Source organism: Hordeum vulgare, chromosome 2H (genome assembly GCF_904849725.1).
Source record: "Hordeum vulgare subsp. vulgare chromosome 2H, MorexV3_pseudomolecules_assembly, whole genome shotgun sequence".
Lineage (NCBI taxonomy): Eukaryota > Viridiplantae > Streptophyta > Magnoliopsida > Poales > Poaceae > Hordeum > Hordeum vulgare.
This window is the reverse complement of record NC_058519.1, coordinates 157,750,956-157,759,204: the sequence shown is the minus strand read 5'-3', so window position 1 is coordinate 157,759,204 and position 8,249 is coordinate 157,750,956. Positions and strand designations below refer to the sequence as shown.

The 8,249-nt window shown below is 46.7% G+C and overlaps 1 pseudogene; it reads right to left on the bottom strand.

The window, feature by feature from the left end:
* Positions 1-5,381: 5,381 nt before the first annotated feature.
* LOC123425961 lies at positions 5,382-7,304 on the bottom strand (annotated as a pseudogene).
* Between the last annotated feature and the right edge of the window lie 945 nt (positions 7,305-8,249).

Below are 8,249 nucleotides of genomic sequence, written 5' to 3'. Positions count from 1 at the left end.
TATGGTCTTCATCTTGATAAGCTCAAGATCATCGAAAACGGTTTTTTATGTATCATATTTGTGTTTCCGGTGTTGGGGATTTTTTGAGGTAATTCTTGGGAACGTCATCTTCCTTATCCTATTGACATTTATTCTCCATAGCTTGATATTACTTGTCGTCATCTATCCAACAAGCTTGAGTTTGCTCATTTCAGAGTCCATATCGAAAGTTATGGCGGTTTTGGTTTTTCTTGGACTGAAGTACTGCTTTAAGAGGTAGTACCCCTTAAGCGGTAGGACCTCTCCCACGAGTCATTGTACCTCTTAGGTGGTACTTCCGCTCCCTTCTACCGCAACACTTTCTCTTATTTTCAGCTCTCTGGGTTGCCAGCAGTAGTAGAGCGGTAGTACCACTCAAGCGGTACTACCTCTCCCCCCAACCGATACTACCTATCCCCCGAGCGGTACTACCTCTCTGGAAAAATTACCAGTCGTGTTTTTCTGTCTCTTTGGGTTGTTTTGACCGTGCTAAGCGGTAGTACGGCTCCACCAAGCGGTAGTACATGTTGGAAATATGCCCTAGAGGCAATCATAAATTGGTTATTGTTATATTTCCTTGTTCATGATAATCGTTTATTATCCATGCTAGAATTGTATTGATTGGAAACTCAAATACATGCGTGGATACATAGACAACACACTGTCCCTAGTGAGCCTCTAGTTGACTAGCTCGTTGACCAAAGATGGTCAAGGTTTCCTGGCGATAGACATGAGATGTCGTTTGATAACAGGATCACATCATTAGGAGAATGATGTGATGGACAAGACCCAAACTATGAAGGTAGCGTATGATCGTGTCAGTTTATTGCTACTATTTTCTGTGTGTCAATGTATCTGTTCCTATGACCATGAGATCATGCAACTCCCGGACACCGAAGGAATACCTTGTGTGTATCAAACTTCGCAACGTAACTGGGTGACTATAAAGGTGATCTATAGGTATCTCTGACACCTCTGCAAATCAATGCTTCCCTCTGCGAAGGGCCTGTCTATTTATTTTCCTGTCGAGTCATCCTCCTCTTTTATAAGCACCAATTAGAGAGCACCTTTGTCATTTTTATGCTTTGCTTTTGATTGATATTGAGTATGACTATGATTGGATCTTCGTTGCTATGTATTACAATGTTTAGTCAGCCTTGATCTTTGAAAGTGCTCTGCGTTTATGTTTTGCGGTCTCAGAAAGCGCTAGCGAGATACCACATATTCATATTGCTTCATGCTTGTTTTGATTGAAGTGTTGGTATTTGAAACTCATTATTATTTGCTCGTTAGCTGATTATGCCATTGAAATTAGTTTACTGTGAGACCTTTGTGTCATTTTCTTATGTGGTTAACTTATGAGTTAGACATAGTTGCAACAACAAGATCAAACAGAGTTTGTCAAAGTTTTTCTTTCTCTCTCAGTTTGTCAACTGAGTTGATTGAGGACAAGCAAGGTTTTAAGCTCGGGGGAGTTGATACGTCTCCAACGTATCTATTTTTCCAAACTCTTTTGCCCTTGTTTTGGACTATAATTTGCATGATTTCAATGGAACTAACCTGGACTAACGCAGTTTTCAGCAGAATTGCCTTGGTGTTATTTTTGTGCAGAAATCAAAGTTCGCCAAACGTCCTGAAAATTTAGGGGAGCAGTTTTGGAAAATATTAAAAATATCTGCACCAAGTTCTACCTCAGGGGGTGGGCCAGTGGGCCACAAGCCCCTGCTCCGCCACCACCCCCCTGGTGGCGGTGGGCAGGCTTGTGGGGCCCACAGGCAGCTGCCGCCCCCAACTCCAGCTCTATAAGTTGTCTTTCGTCCCAGAAAAAATAAAAAGAGAAGTTTTCGTCGCGTTTTCAATACGGAGGCGCCGCCACCTCCTGTTCTTCATCTGGAGGGCAGATCTGGAGTCCGTATTGGGCTCCGGAGAGGGGAAATCGTCGCCATCGTCATCATCAACCTTCTTCCCTCTCCAATTCCATGAAGCTCTTCGTCGTTCGTTAGTAATCTATTCGTAGGCTCGCTGGGCGGTGATGAGTAGGATGAGATCTATCATGTAATTGAGTTAGTTTTGACGGAGATTGATCCTTAGTATCCACTATGTTCTGAGATTGATGTTGCTACTACTTTTCCATGCTTAATGCTTGTCACTAGGGCCCGAGTCCCATGATTTCAGATCTGAAATTATTATGTTGTCACCAATATATGTGTGTTTTAGATCCGATCTTGCAAGTTGTAGTTACCTACTATGTGTTATGATCCGGCAACCCCGGAGTGACAATAACCGGAACCACTCCCGGTGATGACCATAGTTTGAGGAGTTCATGTGTTCACCAAGTGCTAATGCATTGGTCCGGTTCTTTATTAAAAGGAGAACCTTAATATCCCGTAGTTTCCTTTTGGACCCCGCTGCCACGGGAGGGATGGACAATAGATGTCATGCAAGTTCTTTTCCCTAAGCACATATGAAGACACACGGAATGCATGCCTACATCACATCGACGAACGGGAGCTAGCCACATATCTCTCCGAGTTATAGCTGTTGCATGATGAATATCATCCAAACAAATCACCGACCCATTGCCTACGAGTTTGTCCTACTACTGTTGTTACTTTTCTTGCTCTGCTACTGCTACTACTACTACTACTGTTGTTACTTGTCTTGCTCTGCTGCTGCTACTACTATTGCTACTATTGTTACTTGTCTTCCTCTGCTGCTACTACTATCGCTTGCTATTGTTGCTACTTGCTACTGCTATCACTACTGTTGTTCCTTGCCACTGCTATTTCTCGTTACACTGCTACTGCCTCCTACACTGTTGATTCGTCAGACCGTTGATGGGAACTGACAACTTCCGTCGACGTGGCAACGGAAGCGCCATTGATACAATTGTTAGGAATAGTCTGCCGTCAACAGATCGTTTCTGACACCGTTGTTATCATACTACTTTGTTGTTACTACTATGCTTGCAGATACTAATCTTTCAGGTCTGGTTGAATCCGACAAATTCAGTTGCTAATACTCAAGAGTATTCTCTCACCTCCTTCAGGCGATATACAAATTTGCGTCGAATACTCTACCCTCGAAAACTGCTGCGAACCCACGCGCTGGTGGGCCGTTAACAACATTCTTCTAGTTTCATTACCGGGGAGTGCTATCAGCATTCTTCTGGTGCCGTTGCAGGAGAAGGTTCATTGTCATAAGCGTTCGTCTAGCTAACGCCAGAGATTGCGTGATCAGTTACCTCTTACCCGAACCCTTTACTTATGCACTTTACTTTGTGAAAGACATATTATTTCTTGTTACATATCTTCTTATCACTTAGTTATTTATCTTGATTAGCATAAGTTGTTGGTGCACATAGGTGATCCTAGTTGTTTTAGGTTTTGTGCTTAACTAATTAAGCATTGGCTTTATTCTTCATTTGTTCAAACCTAAACCATAGTTATTTTAAAGCCCCTATTCACACACATCCCCCTCTAGGCGACATCCATGACCTTTCAACAGAAATCAGGATTGCCCCTCTTGCTGAATTCTATCGGGCTGCTACCAGAAGGGAATTGAATATCTTCTTAACCATATGTCTTCTAAAGTGTATCTTCTTTGGGTCATTTATCCCGCAATACAAAAAAAAGATAGAAATCAGTAGATTTTGCAGAAAAAAGGAAAAATGGTGTGATTCAACACAAAGAAAAGGAAGGCGAAATAAATACTTGAGCAAACGCTTCTTGGTATCACTATGGAATCGAGATTCCCTTCTGGAGAGGAACCAAAGGAGAGATGTATAGAAAATTCCCAAAAATGAATTTACTTATTACATCCCTTTTCTTCGCTTCAATGGTGTTGGCTATTTCGCACAGCCGCTTTGCCGACAATCGAGTTTGATAGATGGGCATGCTGTAAAACAAACAAAAAAGGATGCTATGAGCATTCATATCTAGTGATATAAAAAGAATGAAAAGTATTAAAACTAGTGTAGAGAGTTGCAAGATTTGGAAACATTTCCTGATTCAAGCAGGCCTGGGTAATTCGGGAGTAAAGATAACCTAATTACCCTGGCCTTATGAGCTATAAGAAATGCAGTACCAAAAATTCAGAAAAACATGAAGCTAATTTAAGCAAAGTCCAGTTAGTTTCAAACGTATACGTTTTTCCTATGCTATATAAGTTACAAGAAATGTAATACAAATATCATGTTGGCTTTTGAACGTGCGTATGCAGCCGTACAGGCGTGCCTACGTGATTCTTGCTTCGGCTGGCTACTTGGCGGAACTTGCGTAACTAGCGACACGAATAAACTGATCGATGGATTTGATGGCTAAAGGCCCGTGTCGAGCCTTTGCTTTGTATTGCTTTTCGTTTTTTCTGATGTTACAAGCAACACCCCTAGGGTTTCTTTTATACACATCCACAAGGGACTATGGAAATAGACTAGGACTACGAATCCTAATACTACTAGGACTCGGTTTGGCTTTCTTTCCTAATCCTACATGAGCAACATGATTAAGTTCTACATATCACGTAGCTCATAACATTCTGCAGCATAAGCTAAAAATATACATACCCAAAAAATGCTACAAAGCTATAAAAGATATGAGATGTAAAACTTATGAGCTTAAGAAATTCAGAACTAAAACAATTCTGCAACACACGCATGGCTCTAAGATTTTCAGGGATCCATTGCAAACATTCGGTAGCACATCCAATCAAACAAGTCATATGGGGGCATACACTTCAAAAATCCCGTGACACAAACAAATCTGATGTAGCACAACCTCTCCTCCGATGTAGAAAATTCAGAAACTATGCAAGCGAATGTGAGGCTCTCTACAACACAACTTCTGCTAAATGTCAAGGTCGGCGACCAGCCGGGGGCAGATCTACCAAACGACACCTATCCTCAGAACATCGGCAACAAATCCTCCGACTTCATCAGAGCCCCCTCTCGTGTGATGATGCCAAACCATCTCAACAATGGATATGGACCTTGGTTAGTGGGTGGAATGGGGGATGGTTCGCGTATCCACCGGAGTGCACAGAAGAGCCATCGCGGGGGAGCACCACTACCACCACATTGACCATAATTGGGGGAGGGGGATATTTTATCGATACCTGGTTGAGTCGTTGCCGACCATCACCGATCCTGAATCCGGCATCGTTGCCACGCGGTGGATAAGCCCTGGTCACCCAATGCCTTGTGCCGTCTCCCGCTCTGCCCTCCCAATTCCACCCGTCGTCGCCCTCCTAGTCACACGAGGCCACGATGTTGCGGCGTGTTATCGAGTTGCAAGAAATGTCTATCTAAAACAAGTGATGAGTTGCAGGAAGCGAACGCCGCTGCCACGGATGCGGGATGCTCTAGACTAATCAACATAGAGCAACTCCAGCCGTTTCACCCCCCAGCGTACCCGGTGAATGCCTTTTGGCGTTTGTGCCGATGCTTTTCTCGGCCTAGGGCAATTGATTTTCCAATCGCGTCTTCAGATTTAGGCTCCCAAATGCCAACAAATTCAAACTTGTCTTTCCCGCTATAAAAAAAGCCGTTAGTCCGGCAATCATCATGCCACAAGTCAGCGATCAGCATGCCACAGTTTAGCGATCAAACACATCCAATAGTTCGGTGATCCAAAGGAAGAATCATAGACACAGAACGAATCAAAAGGTCGGCTCCTCTACCACAGGACTGGCCGGGGTTGGCATGGGCGTGGGCGTAGCCGGGCTTGGGCTCGACATCGGCGTAGTCAGGCTCGGTGTCGGCGTGATTTATGTGCTCAGTTTGGGCGTCATCATTGGTGTTGTCATCGTGGTCGCCGCCGGCACGGGCATCTGTTTTAAGATGAGGCCGCGCTCCGTGAAGTACCACAATTTCACCTGCTCGTCCATCGTCGACATGTGTGGCGCCATCAAGAGCGCCAGGTCGGTGTTCCTCTTCTTTAGAGTGACATTGGTCCTCAGAAGGTCGAGCATGACATCCTCCTTCGTCATCAACGCCGACCACCGCATGTCAGATTTCTTCTCCCTCTTGGCCGTGTTGTTCTGAGCGTCAGCGATGCATTGCTCGATCGAAGATTGTAGCCGTTCGGCAGCGGGCGTCGCGTCCCTCGCCGTCTTGGCTCTTTTGGTGCCATTGGGGCGCCATTGTGCCGCGGCTGGGGCACGCGCGTCCAGATTGTAAGTTCCTTGGCCTTGGCGAGAGCGAGGTGAACATCCCTTCACTTCTCACACGACTCGATCCTAGAGAATACGTGAAGGAACTTGAACTCTTGGTCGTTGTTGTCTTGGCGGTACATGCCGAACATCCGAACCATCTCCACAGACGCGAACAAAATGTGTTAGCAAAGTACACGGCAATGCGACGAACTTTGGCCGACAAACTATGTCCATACCCGACCCTCGATATTGGCGCCATTTTTCGGACGAGCAATGACCTCCTCGACGATCCCATGCCACTTGTTGCAGGCGGTCTGTATTGTCACCCAGTGGTTCGACATGGCCTTGTTGCCACGTTCCATGTGGATGTTGGCGAAGTCAAGGTCGACCAGCTTGTGTTCGTCGAACGCCAACTTGATTCTCCTCCAGTATATGTCAGTGTTCCGGTTTCGCATCAGCCTCCGCCAGCTCTTCCTCCACCCCCTCCTCCTCGGTGTCATCAAGCTCATCGTCCATATCGACGGCGGTGTCCATCGTTTCATCTTGCATGTCGAACCCCGGGCAGGACGCGGTGGCGATGGAGCCGCTCGTGATGATCTCATCCATGTCGGTGTTGGTGTGGCTAAACTATGGCGCTAAACCAGGTAGAAGGGTAGGTCATCCCAGTGCATATGCTGCACAGGCGAGGCTGACGAGTATGCCTGTTGCGAGTAGCTATACTAGGTGTTGAGACCGACATTGAACGCGGGGGAGGGACTGTGCGGGTCGGGATTGAAGCCGGAGGAGGAGGAATGATTCGGCGCGCCATGCGGGAAGGTGATGTTGGGGTTGAAACCGCCATGCACGTCGCCGTTGGAGTAACCGGGCGAGGGTGCGTAACCCCAGGGAGGCAGCGGCGGCGAGAGGTTGGCCAGTGACACGACATTCTATTGACTCCCCTCTGCGGCCTGGGCGTAGTGGTTGGGCGGATTCATCATCCCCACGTGAGACGCCTCTCCCTGCCCGCCCACCACCACCACTGTCACGTCCCTAGCCCTCTTGGCATTGAGCCTTTTCCTCCGATCGGCTATGAATGCCTCTCGGCGCTGGACATCCACCCTCCACTTGGTGTTCGACATGACAGGTGGTCTTGCCATCGGCACCCTTGGCTTCCTCTGCTTCGGCTGGGTGAATCGGCAACGGCAGCGGGTCGAGGGGAGGAATACTTCTTGAGTGGCATGGAAGCCAGATGGCAGGAGTGGGAGGAGTATGGCATGAGCGGCGGGGAAAAAGGGGAAGCAATGAGGGAATGGAGGGAAAGGAGGAGAAAACGGTGCGAGTAGGCCCGTATATCCGACAGCACGGGCCCACGTGACTTTTCGCTTCGGCCTGCGCCCCACGGGGGGCTGGTTTCGGCTCAGGTTCGCCGGTTGTTATTTCATCCCAAACCGATAAACCAGGATTTGGGGGCGCGGTTGAGCCGATTTTTCAACGTCGGGGCTAAAAAGGCGCCCTCGGGCCTGTTGGGCGGGGGAGGGGGCGAGTGAAGATGCTCTAACGATCCGACAGGCACCAAGCCGGGCGGACGCAATCAACTCATAGAAAGTAAGCTTTTGGCGAAAGCTACGCGGCATGAGACTAGATATCAAAAGTTTTAGCTCCTTGCAAAACTTCATGACAAAATAACATCCGAGTAGAGCTCACCAAAGAAACAAAATCAGTGTTGAAAGTTTTGTTCACTTTTGAGAATTGATTCTATTTTTTTGCTAAGGGCTCTAGTAATACCATTTTCAACGCCTCCATCTTTTGCAGCAATGTACGCATGAACCGGCTAGGTGATTTTAGTACTTGTAAGTTCTGTATTCACTACTAGTATTAGTTAAGTACCAAGTCATCCATTCCCTAAAAATCAAGTGTGTGTATGAGCTAGCATAGACGTTGTGCAAGACTCTACGACAATGTTGTGAGGGTCGTTCTCATGGTTGCAACGATGTGCTTCGAAGACCGCAGCTCGTGCTTTGACGGCCACAACCATGCTACAATGACAACCATGTTGCTTCGATAATGTTGTGATGGTGTGATTCAATAGCAGCAATGGAATT